General features: G+C 38.5%; 3 long non-coding RNA genes across 5 annotated transcripts in view; 1 reads left to right on the top strand and 2 right to left on the bottom strand.

Moving 5' to 3' along the window:
• The window catches only part of LOC145486089 (uncharacterized), a 33,111-nt gene extending 19,359 nt beyond the window's left edge, over window positions 1–13,752 (bottom strand). For 2 of the 3 annotated variants that reach the window (XR_014049251.1, XR_014049252.1), the window contains exon 1: window positions 13,223–13,752. This is a non-coding gene — a long non-coding RNA (uncharacterized LOC145486089). Of the gene's footprint in view, window positions 1–4,906; window positions 5,344–13,222 lie in introns of those variants that run through there. The other variant, XR_014049250.1, reaches the window with a different exon arrangement.
• The window catches only part of LOC145484480 (uncharacterized), a 193,144-nt gene that overhangs the window by 170,629 nt on the left and 8,016 nt on the right, over window positions 1–14,499 (bottom strand). The gene's annotated exons all lie outside the window — the stretch shown is intronic.
• Window positions 1,857–2,461, top strand: LOC145484185 (uncharacterized). Its single transcript, XR_014048989.1, has 2 exons — window positions 1,857–1,999; window positions 2,235–2,461. It is a non-coding gene; the product is annotated as an uncharacterized LOC145484185 (long non-coding RNA).

The raw sequence follows: 14,499 nt of genomic DNA, 5'->3' as shown, positions 1-14,499 counted from the left end.
TGGTACATTTTACTGTAGATCAGCTTTTCATTCTCGTAGAAGAAAGCTCGACGTGCGACGTGCTCTCTTGCCAAGTCTTATGAACCACGCTTATTGTTATCTCTGTCAAACAGTGTCATACGGGACAACTGAACAAACACAACAGCTCGGCAGTTGTTGTGTTATATGTCAAAACAGTTCACACAGCAAACGCCTCTCCTTAACTGTTTTACGCGTTACTGCCTGTGGGGAAAATGTTTGTGGGTAGGCTTGCTCTTTACGTGCTATTCAGGACCTTTGAATTATAAAAATTCACTAACCAATGAAACAATATACTAGAAAGAATGAAGTTCATGCACACCAACAACGTTGCGGACAGAATTAACAGTAGTGAATTGTTCCTAAGATCAGTTTCCGGCGTCCGTGACATGTGTCATTACGGGACGGGATGTGACTGAGCGGGTTTTGTGGGAAACTCGTTTAAATTTACCCGCGTCTTCGCGTCCATCTGTGTCGACGAATTTTGATCCCTGCCAGACCAGAAACATGACGAAATTTCCTCTCAGACGCTTTTCTGGCCATGGTTTGGAAGATAATTTTCAGGAAAGGACTGCGACTAGGACAAAAGCAAAGCACTTTATAATTGCAACTTTGCGCCTCTAACCCGTCTTTATTTAAATTTCTGAGAGCAAGATTAAATGCGTTTTGCGTTGCGAATTCCCAATTGGAAGCAAGACTCGTCGGAAAGGTTAACCGTCTCGTTCCGTAATGTGAATACAACTAGTGTTGCCCAGCCGACGTTTTGTGTATAGGTATCTTTTGGACGGTTCCGATGGGGTTAACCCTTATAACGGGCTTAAAATTTAGACTTTAGGCTAAAAATTGTAAAATTTTAATTGTTAGCCGTTAAAAATATTAACCATAAAAAATTTTAGCCACGAAAGTGGAAGTATCGTCGGCTTCTCCTGTCAATAATTTTTTGCAATTTAAAGCAACGAAAGCCATACAGTATGTTTGTTATTTCATTACAGGCAGATAAATCTAATACTATAGTGGTAAGATATCAGTCAACAATTTGGCATCCCAGAACGCTTTAAATATTAAATAAATTTTAAACGATTTAAAACAATGAAAAAAAGGTTAACTTTGTAAAATAGCGGTAATTGATTTCTAAGACTTGTGTTAACTGTGAGAAATAATTTTAAGCGTCAGCCGTTAAAATACCAACAATTGTTCACCGTTAGCTGTAAAGGTCAACAACCCATTGAGACCCTCCTTGTGTTTTGACTAGGAAAAAAAACTCTCCTTGTGTTTTGACTAAGAAAAAAAAAACAGGAAGACTTAAGCAACAACAAAACAAAACTGTTTCACGATATTAAAATTGCCCTCGTCTCTCTAATTATTCTCATCTTTCTCAAAGATATCAGGCAGATGTTTTTGGGCTACTATTAGTAAAAAACTCATCTTCTGGTGTCATGTTGTTTTTCAACTGATATCTAGTAGAGGAAACTCGCACAACTGAGCCCAGCCTCTAGACGTATGTTACAGGCGATCTTTTTTTAATTCATATCTGGGGAACCAAATTAGGTATTGTTTTTCAAAACCTGTCATATTTTAACATCGAGCGCCAATGGGTGAACAAGCACAACAATGAGGCACATGCTTGTTTCATAACGGGTTTATTCATATTCTGGCATATATGTGTGTATATTCCTCCCTCTGGTGTTCATACATTTCTTTTGTTACCAGTTAGAAGAATTTCCTTATACATCAATTCCCTTAATGATCAGTTTGAACAACATAAGTTATTTGACTTTGTTTTCAAAGCTGACGTTATAAAACAGTTCCTTAAGAAGCGACTTGCACTTCTACAAAGCGTCAAACTGAATCGTTCAGCTTACTGAAGGTGACCAAGATGGACAAAGTAATGGCGATTGGTTTTCTTTTCCTCTTTTGCGTCGTGTTCCTTATGATAGAAGGAAGTTCTGGGCTGGCTATTAATTGCCCTGCTCCAATCCGTGTGAGTGCTGTAATTATTTTAGAGCTTGATCTTGTTTTACAAAATCATCTATGCGCTTGAAATATTAAGGACGTAACCTTGAGGTTAAAAAGAAAGCTAATTAAAATCTATGTTGCTTGTAGAGAGCGATCAAAGCGCTTCATTGTTTGAAAATTCTTGGTTATAATTTACCACAGCGAGCTTACTAGTAGAGTTTCGTCCTTCTTCTAACGATTCATATCTTTTCTTTTTACAGGCCTGTAACGGGAAGAGGTTTAAGAGAGGAATCTGCCGCGCTGCTCGACGATTCAACTGCGACCAACTCCTGCAAGACGAGAACGTGAACCCAAGAGTTCAGCAAACCGCTCCACAATACTAACTTCTAAGCATCATGTAACCTCAAGGAGCCTCAAATAAAATGTAAACTCGTGTTATCTCCTGCGCTTTTATGACTTTGACTGGAAAATAAGCAATATTTGTCTCTGGGCACTCCTTCTCAAAACTGCATGTGATTGGTCGATTTGTAAAATTGGCACCAGACTATGGTTGCGATTCGTCTCTCTCTGAAAAGTTTTAGAGGAAGTTAATGTTCAAAAAAATAGGCGACTGAAAGAAAAAATGTTAAATGCTTCTAATTGTTTATCGCTTTACGTGTCACTGGTGTTATACAGAAGTGGTGAAAATGATATTCCATTAGCGCAATTTAATCATTTTCTTTTTATAGAAAAATTCGCTGCAAACTACCCCATATTAAAATTGTTCTTTTCTTTCCGATTTTTATTGACACAGGCCGATATTTTCACGCTAATAGTAATCGATAACTGATCTTCTTGTATCATGAGTATTTTGTTTTTTTGTTTTTTTTGTTTGTTTGTTTGTTTGTTTTTTGTTGTTGTTGTTTTTTTGTTGTTGTTGTTGTTGTTGTCGTTGTTTTCTTATCAAACTTTATTATGTACTGTAAATTGTAAACCGATGCCAAGCGTAGAAGACTTCTAGAAAACCACATCAAGCATAGTTTTGCGAAGTCTGTCACATCTTAATATTGACCGCCAACAGGTGAACAAGCACAACAAAGAGGCACACTATCAGGTATTTTACCCTGATATACTTGTAAATATATCTTCTCCCGCTGGTGTTCATACATTTGCTGTGTTACTAGTTAGAAGAATTTCGCTTTTTATCAATCCCCTTAATGATTAATTGGATATCAAAAACCTCATAAGTTATCTGACTTTGTTTTCAAGGCTGACGCTGTAGAACATTTCCTTTAAAAGCGGGTTGCACTTCTACAAAGTGTCAAACTGACTCGTTCAGTTTACTGAAGGTGACCAAGATGGACAAAGCAATGGCGTTTGGTTTTCTTTTCCTCTTTTGCGTCGTGTTCCTTATGATAGAAGAAAGCTCTGGTCTGGGTCATGCTTGCTCTAGTTACCCGAATGCAGTGCCTGTGAGTAAAGTCTGCGTACGAGCCAAGTGGCCCATCAGGCCGGAGCCTATCCCGGTTTCTGTAGCATGAAGCGACTAGGAGTATTTCTACTCCCCCCTGGATGGGATGCTAGTCCATCACTTGATTTTTTTGAGATATTCAGGACTTAACCTTGAGGATAATTACAAAACCAAATAGTGCAATCCAAGATCTACGGAAAACATGTTCATAGCGCTCCGCGCTCACACACCTCGTTTTGCCAGGGAAAAACCCTGCCTTAATGTCATTTTTAGTAAGACCAATCACTTTCCTATAACAATTTTATTAGACAATTTAAAATTCCAATGTCACTTGTAATCCGATCTCAGAACGCCTTTATCACTTCAGTTTTTATCGTCATTTTAGATTCATCCTAGTCTTTTCAACAGCTAAACGCACGAGACGGATTTCCGAAAAAAAAAAGAGCTAAAAGGAACACCTTCATTGTTAGAAAATTCTCGAGTTTTAATTGACCACACGCGTTTCGTCCGTCTTCTTAACGATTCATATCTTTTCTTTTTACAGGCCTGTAACCCTGGGAATAGTTTCAAGAGAGGAATTTGTCGCGCTGCTCGACGATTGAACTGCGAATAACTCCTGCAAGACGAGAACATGAACCCAAGAGTTCTGAAAACCGCTCCACAATACTAACCTTAAAGCATCATATAACCTCCTTAAGGATGCTCAAATAAAATATAAACTCGTGCTACAACCATTTATCTTAAGACTTTGGCTGTGAAAGAAGCAATATTCTAAGACGTTGTCTTTGGGCGCTTCTTCGTGAAACTATGAATATTCGTTTCGTGAAATGGCACCTGCGTAGGGTAAAGTCTTTTGCTCTGAAAAAGACCCGTAATATAGACTAGCGGTCAAAGTTTTAGAGCAAGTTAATGTTGGCATGGCTTTATTGTTAATAAAGTGATTAAGCAACTGAAGAAAACTTTAATAATGTTAAGTTTGTAACTGTTTTCGCTTAGTGAGACACGTAGTCTTCGAGCAGTTGGGTTTTGTTCCTGGAACACCCGCGCAATGGAAATTATTCCTCGGGAATGTTCTAACCAATTCAAATCCGCAGACAACGCAAGGAAATTAAACTTTAAGTTAATATTCATACTCCAAAGACAAAAAAACATTTTGTTAACGGCACACTTAATTTATCCAGCATAGAGCCTCCTCTTCTCTTTACCCATCAACGCGGATAGTGAAATTCACTGTAAACTTTCCTTTTCCCCTCAGTACACTTTCCACCTCACATTAAAATTCTTACTCGAAACTGACAAAGCGCAGTTCAACGATCGCGTTTGACGTGAGGAAATGGCGTAAGCGATGGCACAAATCGTTCGTAAACGCTGCGCAAAATAAACCAAACTCAAATGTTGTAATTTAATTTGAGTAGCGTGCTGGTTATGCGACGCGTGATCGTCTTAGGAAAGTACCAGAAGCCGTGTAAGGGCCTTTTGGGTGGAACAGGAAAATTCTAATTCGCGCACTTTGGACATTTGCTTATGAGCAGCGTTTTGCCACACATTCTCGTTCCAATCTCAGAAAAGAATTTTTCCGTTGCCTTAACCGAGGGTTAGCCGTAATCTAGTCGTTCTAGAGAGGAAGCCGTTATAGGAAAGTAGCTTTCAAACTAACGTACAACGACAAAAACAGGAACAGGTGGCATATAAGACCGAAGGTTAGCATTTAAACATAGACAAGTCGATTAATTTCCATCTATTTATTGACAATTCAAGCCAAGTTAGTTAGTTTTAAGTTGGTTTAGTGCGGTCGTTTTCCATAACTCTGGTCGGTTTCTGCTGTCAGGTGTTTCACTCTAGACTTGTTCGTCTTCCGCTCTGGAGTCGCAATTCAGAGCTCGAGCGGCCTCGCAGATGCTCCTTCGGGAACGAAACAACTGAAAACAGAAAAGTTGAATGAGTATATCAATGAATCGAAATTCTTTAACCCTCTGAAATCTCTATCCCTTGTTAATTACATCCTTTATTAAATGCACATTGCTTGTCGCTTCTAAAGAGACCAGCGGCAAATTGAGACATGAAAGAAGAATATTTGCAAGCGGCTGAGACTGAAATGAAAACTTTCGCGCGTTTTCCAGCGTCTATGCTAATTTTTATATACCGCGAAGTTTCACAGCTGGTACCGCACAATTACTCCCTTGCAAACAAAATTTTCTTTTTACAAATAATTTCACGAGCGCGCGGGGTACACGAGAAGACAGTTTGGCAACTATTTCGTATGCACCAAGCGTGGAGACGTGTCTGATTAAATGCGATCACATGGCGGGTTCAAGTCCCAGTCTGACCACTTAGTTGGAGTTGTATCTCGGTAGCCCCTAGTTCAACCTCTCGGTTATGCTTGTAAATTGCCAACCCAGGCTGGTCTTCCCTCCGCCACTTGGGACTTTTAAGCCTGTCGTGTTCAGTTGATATATTTGTTTTTTTGTTTGTGTTTGTTTTTGTTTTGTTTTTTTTAAGTTTAAGTGGCATGCCTCTGAACCAGCTAGGTATAGCTAAGCGCATGGACCATAAGAAACAACAACATTTGAACATTTGAATGCAAAATATTGTATTTTGTCAAGGTTTTTTTTTCCATTATCAGCCTGTCTTTGTCGCATAAACGATGCTCTCCGGCGGCCATTTACGGGCATGGTAAAGGGTATAAAGGCACAAATCCATTGGATCGCCTAGTCGATCAAAACCGGGAAAATAAATTACACAGCACTTCAATCTGTTTTCGTTAATAGCCGACATCTAGAAAACGGTCAACTGCCATATTGCCAAGAAAGCAATATAAAATTGTCAGCTCAAACTAAGCTGATATGTTAAGTGGCAGTCAAAATGTTTCCGTGGAGACAGTCATTCATGTCCATCCTAAGCGTCTTTAGTTCCCTTAACGTCCTTGAACGCAATAGAACTAAATTAAAGGAGTCAAATCTGTTATTAAGATAAAACAGTTAACATGTAGGTGTCATTGATGAAAACAGCGAGGCTTTCCATTTGGGACTGGAAGAACCTATTTCTAAACGGGAAAGTTTAGCCCAGCACAAAAACAAACAAAACAAACTATTTGCGTGGGGCGTTTTTCTACTGAAAGGGGTTTTCAGTTCATATATGCCTATTTGGCCAAGAAAGTATTGAAACAAGTTTTAGCCAAATTTGAAGGAGAAAACTACCACCCAAACTTAACTAATTCAAGAAGTCAATATTTCTTAGACATTAGAACTAAGAGTCGGAAAACAAAACCAAAATGACTTTTGGACTTTTTCATAAATAAGGCCGACTTCTGGAGCAAGATTGCATCAAAATCGTTTAACCCACCCACTCACTCTACCCCTCTGAGACCACTTTCTCAGAAAACTAATTATTACAAAGTTTTTTATTTATTGCTTGGGTAAAGAGGTAAATAGTAAGAATTTTGAAACTAAATGGAACTGTTCAGTTACCTCGGACGTTTTTATTTCTTTTCTATTGGCAGCGTTCATTGATCCGATGGGAAGGGGAGCAAATGCTTCGCCATCATGAGAACAAGCCAACAGCAAAATGGAAACAACGAGGCACAGGAAAACCAACGAAGATGAGAACTTCTTCATAACGATAAACAAAACAGAGCAGAAGAGAACGTTGTTGAATGCTCCTCTGGTTGCCTTCGTTCAAATAGAATACCCCTTGCCAGGCATGCCAATCACCTCTTACAGATAAACATTAAGATTTTAAAAGAGGGTTTAATTAAGAGCGCCTTATTGAAACGAAACAAGGGTTCGATTACAAGGCAAACGTAGTTATTGGCTTTTAATTGTCAGGAAAAGCAAACTTTAAAGCTCCGATAATTCTTTAATACAACCAAAATTTTGCACATTGTGGGGTTACGTATATTAATTCTGCTTAGCCTTTCATTTGACTGTCCTTCCGTTTTCCTTTATTTGCAGCTGTTTTTCAAATGCTGAGACACCATCTGATACACATTTTAGCGAATTCAAGCAACCACGACGACGACAACAAAGATAACGTCTATTAAGAAATAAATATGTGTTTTACTTATGAATCTCGCGATACTTTAAAGTCATTTAGTTTGTTTAAAATAAACGTGGAACACAGCGTTAATTCGAAAGATTAATTAACCAAAATTTAATTAATAGCCGTCGTGATTCACGTTCTCGAGACAACACAGAATTGTTCCAGTTTCACAATGTTGTTTTGCTGTTTTGAATGGACGGTCCATTTAGCTGAATCAGCAATAAGCTGAATTCTACCTGCGCAGACTGCATTACGAGCTTTCAATGAACGAGAATTTGGACAGCTAAAATTTTACTCCATTCCTCGGCTATCCGGTGAGTGAATGGCCAGTTTCCTCAATGATACGCGCCTGCAGGGAACCACGGTAGTTGTATTCATCATTTTGGATTGGATGTTTGTTTTGATGAATACAGCTACCATGATTCCCTGTGGGCGAGTCTCAAAGAGGGAATTGACCATTTTGCGGAACTCAATTTTAGGGATTATTAAAAAAAAAAAAAAAACCTCGTTATTACTTATCTGACAGTGACAATTTTGGTAAATTTTCAGTTATCAGTGCAACGAGCCCCACCCTCACCCTCGGTGTGTGAAAATTTCAAAACGATAAAAGTCACGTTTTGAGCAATGGATTTACCAATGATCTCGTTTATGTGCGCGTGGTGTACAGCAAGGTGACCCTTCAGTCGTGTAAGGGAATGAAATCCCGACAGAAAAAATAAACTGGCCCTCCCGATTGGAGTTTGGCAGTAAAAAAAAAACCTATGACAAAAACCACAAACAGAGCTAATTCGAGTCTTGAATGCAATATGCCTTCCACGTACTTTTTTCAACGGAGAAATCACGACGCATGAGGGCCAAAGCCGAGAGGAAGCCCTTAAACCAAATAGTGCACCCCAAAAACATCATGAAGATTCGAAACTGGAACGTAACAACACTGTACAGAAGTAAGAACATTGTACAGACCAGAAGAGAAATGACTAGTACAGGCGTTGGCATCATGGGATTAGTGAAACACACTGGATAGGACAGGGAAGTCTCTTACTATGGCGTTCATGTCTCCGGTGACAAGAATGGTAACGAATGCGAAACGTGGAAAATGAACAAATGACAAAACAAAACCGTCGATGTGTTCCAAAATACCTAACTACGAAGAATCCTCCGAGTTAATTGGCAAGATCATGTCAGCATGGAAGAGCTTCGAGAAAGAGCCGACATGAAACCAATGAGCAAATAAATAAAATGGAGAAGATGGAAGATGATTGGCTATATACTGCGGCCGGATTACAGAAACGTCTGCAACATACCAATGACCTAGACACCCGAAGGTAGAAAAAGGAGAGCCACCTGGAAGCCAACGCTAGAGAAAAAGTAGAACGAAGCCTGGACCGAAGTACGTAGAGCAAGCTAGAGCAGCAACAGACAGAGAAGAATGGCGGCGCATGTATGTGACACCTTGTCAGCTAGTCGTGGTGTCAGCGATCCGCACATACGTCTTCTTCGAAAGAACGAAATAAATCTTGTCACCAAACCTTACAATACCTGCTACAAGAATTCCCTCTTCCAAAGTTCAGGCTACCCATTAATCTCCACACAAATGTGGCATATAAAATTCCTTTTGCCGATTCTCCTGAGAACTATTTTGGCGAGAATGGAAGGTTTTTTTTCAAGAGGAAAGGAAACACATCCAGAATGTAAAAACATGCAAAATAGGGATTAAATTGGATTCGCCCATGCATGGTCCAAAACCATTCTATTTAAATGAGATTTGATTGTCAATTTAATAATGTCGGTGAAGTTTTGAATGGATCATCAGTGCGAGGTTGTGATAGAGGTATATTTACGAATACAATTGTCCTGCCTTCATTAAAAGGAGACAGGATATTTATCCGTTTGATAGCATTATAAGGCTTGATAGGAATTCATCTGCTTTACCGGTGAAGGAAGTGTAGTGCAGAGGAGGAACGATAACAGCAATAAAAATGTAATTATGAATCGCGGTTAAAATTTTGGCTTTTAGTCTTGAATTATAAATGCCCAAACAATGGGTTTTTTTACCTTGTATGTGGCCTTATTTGAGCTTTTCTTATATTTCCTTCGGTAAAATTTTCCAAACTTTTTACAACACATCAAATCCGGCGGGACACGAATTTTAAACACGAAAAAAGGAAGGGTTTGTACAGGCAGTTTTTTTTATTATTATTTTGCAAATTTATGTCTCTTAAAGCTGAGGAAAGACTGGTCCGATAGATTTCCCTGAAAAACGAGCTCCAACTAAAGTAAAACACTTATTCGCCAGTCTACCAAATTTTACGGAGTTTCACCGAAGGAAGCTCGAGGAAATTCACTGTCAGTTTTGCTTTTTGTGCTCATGTTGACAGGGTCTAAATAGAACTGTTCAGTTACCTCGGACGTTTTCATTTCTCTTCTTTCAGCAGCGTTTATCGATCCCTCGGGAAGGGAGCAAATGCTTCGCCATCATGAGGACAAGCCAACAGCAAAACGGAGACAGCGAGGTACAGTAAAGCCAACGAAGATGAGAACTTCTCGATAACGATAAACAAAACAGAGCAGAAGAGAACATTGTTGAATGCTCCTCTGGTTGACTTCGTTGAGACGAATACACCTTGTCGGGCATGCCAATCACTTCTTGCAGAAAAATATTGAGATTTTTAAAGAGCGTTTTATTAAGAGCCCCTTATTGAAGCGAAACAAGGGTTTAATTAAAAGGTGGATTTTTGCTGATGGGTTTTAAATTAACTGAAAAAAAAACGACAAACTTAGAAAAATGGCAGTGAAAAAAACAAGCCGCCAAACAAATACAATTTTGAGCTTTCTCCTTAAATCATGTTTTGATTTTGATTATCAAGTCAAAGTTTTTATTGACAATTTAGCAGGTCTTTCAAGGAAACAAACTGTATTTCTATCTAACTTGCAGGATCATTAAAACTCCAATAGCTCTTAATGCAAAAACAACTTTTTACGCTGTAGGAATACCGTATATTAAAGTAAAACACTTATTCGCCACCCTGCCAAATTTTACGGAGTTTCACCGAAGGAAGCTCGAGAAAATTCACTGTCAGTTTTGCTTTTTGTGCTCATGTTGACGTCATAAAATATCAAAAAACACTGACGTTTCCTTTGAGCACGCGCAGATTACTTGAGATTTCGTCCTCAGTGCGCGTGCAATCGTAAAACTATAGGGAGCCACTTTAACCGTTCCCCAGTTTGCCGCGTTCTGTTATGACAGCTGATAAATCCAATGTTGCCGAACTGGTTTTATCGTTTGACTTAGTTCAAAAGTTTTAGGGAGGGGTTCCCATTTGGGGCCGAGAGAAAAATCCTGTTTTCTGAAAAGCCATTAACAGACTAAACGCGTGGTGTGTTTCTATTGCAAAGGGTTTTCACTTCCTATATGCCGATTTGGCATATATGAACTGAAAATAAGCTTACACAAAGTTTTGAGGAGTAAACTACTACTAATTAAGTTCAGAAGTTCAGAATTTTGAGACTTAAAAACTAAGAGTCGGGAAGCAAAGCTAAATAGCTTTTGGAGTATCTCGCCCATTGTTACTGTGCATCCTTTCTGCGCACGAAATTCATGTCGCAACGTCACGGCACGTCATACATCAAGCCAGCGCTCTAAGGAAGAAATATACGCAAATACAGTTTCTGGCCCGGGTGTACTAGCTTCTTCTGCAATTTACTCTGTTCAATGCTCGTTGAGCCCTATTTTTCTTTCCGTATATGAAATCCTTGGCCCATTTTATCCATTTTAACAGGAAAAAAAAAACAGGAAAAATCTATTCGTCAAAAGTTACCAATTTTCCGCTTTTTTCCGCTCTCGGGTAAGCGGAGTTTTCTTCGAATGTGGACGGGCAAGACTAACATTTTTTCTTTTTCTAGGCCTATTCAATCTCAAGGAACGCCATCAGCTTCAAAAGTGTACTAACTATACTCAGTTGTGTTGATTTAAGCATGTTCACCTGATCGAAATTTCACTAATGTAGCTTTTTTTTCCGATAAAAACGCATGGTCCTCAACGCGTCTTACGTCGAAAACGAGCACGGTGACCCCCCCACTTTATGTTTTTTTTTTTTTTATTTTATTTTATTTTTTCGGCTTTTTGGCAAAAGTTGATCATTACCTTACCTCATGATAAGTATTAAAAATGTATATTCGTGGGAAAAGTTTGGGCGCGAACGTCCTTAAGGCTATTTTCTGTAGTACGGTTTCATCAAAATCGTTACATTCCAACAACATGTAGAAAATCTGAACGTCTTGCCAACATTTGGAACACAACTCAGACATAACTAATTATTCCTGAGTTTTTTGTTGTTTCTTATTTTCAAAACCTGTAAAAAGGGTAATGAGAGTAAATGACGTTATTGAGAAAGATTATAATTTAAAATAACCACGATGAATTATTAAAACCTTTCGGGGGAGTTCAGTCGTCTTAATGCTTCTTTCAAATTCAAATTTTTTAATAAATTCAAATTTGGTTAATTTTCTCCGATTCTATCATTCCTCTGAAACGTTCTGTAGCACTTTTCGAAAATGATGTGCAATTATATTTTGTTTCCTTTATTCAACTCGCGAAAATATGCAAATCGAAGGCACATAATGGTAAAAGACAGAGTAATACAAATTGTAAGGGATATCGATGGAGCATTTTACACCGTTTGCGGCGTAAAAAACTATGAGGTCCTAAAGAGATAAAGTTTAAAAATTGCTTATTATGGTAAACAGGCTCGGGCTAAACCCGTTGAGAATTAATGGCAAGTTCTTAGAGGATCTTAGTCGATTGTTAAATACAGATAAGATAACACAGCAGGAATTTGGCGTATGTTTGTGTTCAGAAACAACGTCTGCGTCTACTGATGAGAAAGAGAGGTTTTGTGCAGAGAGGAAGTCGTATTAATTTGAGGCGCGTGATATCATGCAATCAGTAGGAGTCAAACCCTGGTGTGCGACAATTCAAAATATCGCTATTGAACATTATTTCCTTGTCCTTTATTTACTGCTGGGTAAGGAAGTAAATTTCTCAAGCTCACTAATAGCTTCTCAAACTTAAACCAAGGAAATCATGATCGCGACGATGTTTGGATATGTGGCCTAGATTAGCAAAGATTTTCACAATTTCATTTCTCCGTTTTCTCTTTAGTTTTAGTTTCGATAGAGAAGATGTATCAAGCACCCTAGACCGTGCTTGACCGCGTTTCCAAACATTTTGAATTGAAGTTCGTTAAAAAAAAAAAAAAAAAAAAAAAAAAAAAAACCCACTACGCATCGTATTTTCAACTCTCGTCTCTTTGTTTAGAAATTTGGTCAAACACGGTCTTTTGTGTTTGATCATAGCTATGGTTTGATTTATTACTGGAAGTATTTTCTATCTACGCCGGACAAACTCGAAAACGCAGCTTTATTTCTTCGGTTAGGCCTACCGTCCACACTAATCCGTCACCAACACGCAGCTTTCAAACCGGATGAATTTGAAAACGCCGGTTTTTCGTTTTCGTGTGGACGGCAAACAGTTTGAAAACGGAGTATTTTGAAAACGACGACCTGACGATAATAAATCATGTGACTTTCCGTTCCCGAGTTTTTGAATACAATGACCAAAATGACCGGTAATTTTGTGTTTTAAAATTCCTCCGGCGTAGTTTGGACAGAAAACATTTGATGCGTTTTCAGAGTGAATCCTTTGTTTTCAAATTTGTCCAGCGTCGTGTGGATTGGGTCTAAATGGAACTGTTCAGTTACCTCGGTCTTTCCCATTTGTCTTCTTTTAACACCGTTTACCGTTCCCGGGGGAAGGGGAGCAAATGCTTCGCCATCATGAGAACAAGCCAACAGCAAAACGGAGACAGTGAGGCACAGGAAAACCAACGAAGATGAGAACTTCTTCATAACGATAAACGAAACAGATCAGATTAGAAGAGAACGTTGTTGAATGCTCCACTGGTTGACTTCGTTGAAAAGAATACACCTTGCCGGGCATGCCAATCATTTCTTATAGATAAACACTGCGCTTGATTTGAAAGAGAGTTTAATTAAGAACCCCTTACTGCAGCGGAACAAGGCTTCAATTAAAAGGTGGATTTTTGTTAATGGGGTTTTAAATTAGCCAAAAGAAAAAAGCAAACTGAGAAAAATGGTAGTGAAAAGAACTGGGGCGCCAAACAAATAAAATTTTGAACTTTCTCCCTAGATAACTTTTTTATTATTATCAAGCCGAAGTCTTTATTGACAATTTAGCAGGTCTTAAAGGAAGCAACCTGTATTTCTATTTAACTTGCAGGATCATTAATTAAACCTTCAATAGTTCTTAATGCAAAAACATCTTTTTACACCGTAGGAATATCGTATATATTAATTCTGCCTGACCTTTTTTTGGCGCTCCGTCCGTTAATTTCTATTTGCAGCTGTTTCAAATGGCGGAACACCATATGATGCACACTTTAGCGAATTTAAGCAACTACGACGGCAACGCCAAGGATAACGTCGATTAGGAAATAAATTTATAGTTTACCTACGGATCTTGCGATACTCTAAAGTCACTTAGTTTGTTTAAAATTGTCAAAACTGTCTTGAAAATGAACATGGAATACAGAGTTAATTTCGAAAGATGAATTAACAACTGACTTGGTAGTCGTAGTTCATGTTTTCGTCGTTTTGCAGTTTTGCATCGGCGGTCCATTCAGCTGAATCAGCAATTAGCTGAATTCTGCCTAAGTAGACTTCTGCAAGCTTTCTATAAACGGAAATTCGGACAGTTAAAATTTTAGCCAATTCCTCAACTATCAGGTGAGAGAATTTTGCAGACCTCAATCTTTAGGAATCATTTTGAAAAAAACGCGTTATTTCCTAACTGACAGTGACAATTATGGCAAATTCTTAGCCATCAGTGAAACTGGACCCATAACTTGTAGAGCATAATAAACAGTACTACATCACAATATTTTTTAACCGCTTTCATTTGAATGGTCATACACTGGAGTTAGATCCACAAAGTAAAATGAGTTAGAACACCTTGTGCT

Source organism: Orbicella franksi, chromosome 4 (assembly GCF_964199315.1).
Source record: "Orbicella franksi chromosome 4, jaOrbFran1.1, whole genome shotgun sequence".
Classification (NCBI taxonomy): Eukaryota; Metazoa; Cnidaria; class Anthozoa; order Scleractinia; family Merulinidae; genus Orbicella; species Orbicella franksi.
This window is presented reverse-complemented; position numbering and strand designations above follow the sequence as displayed.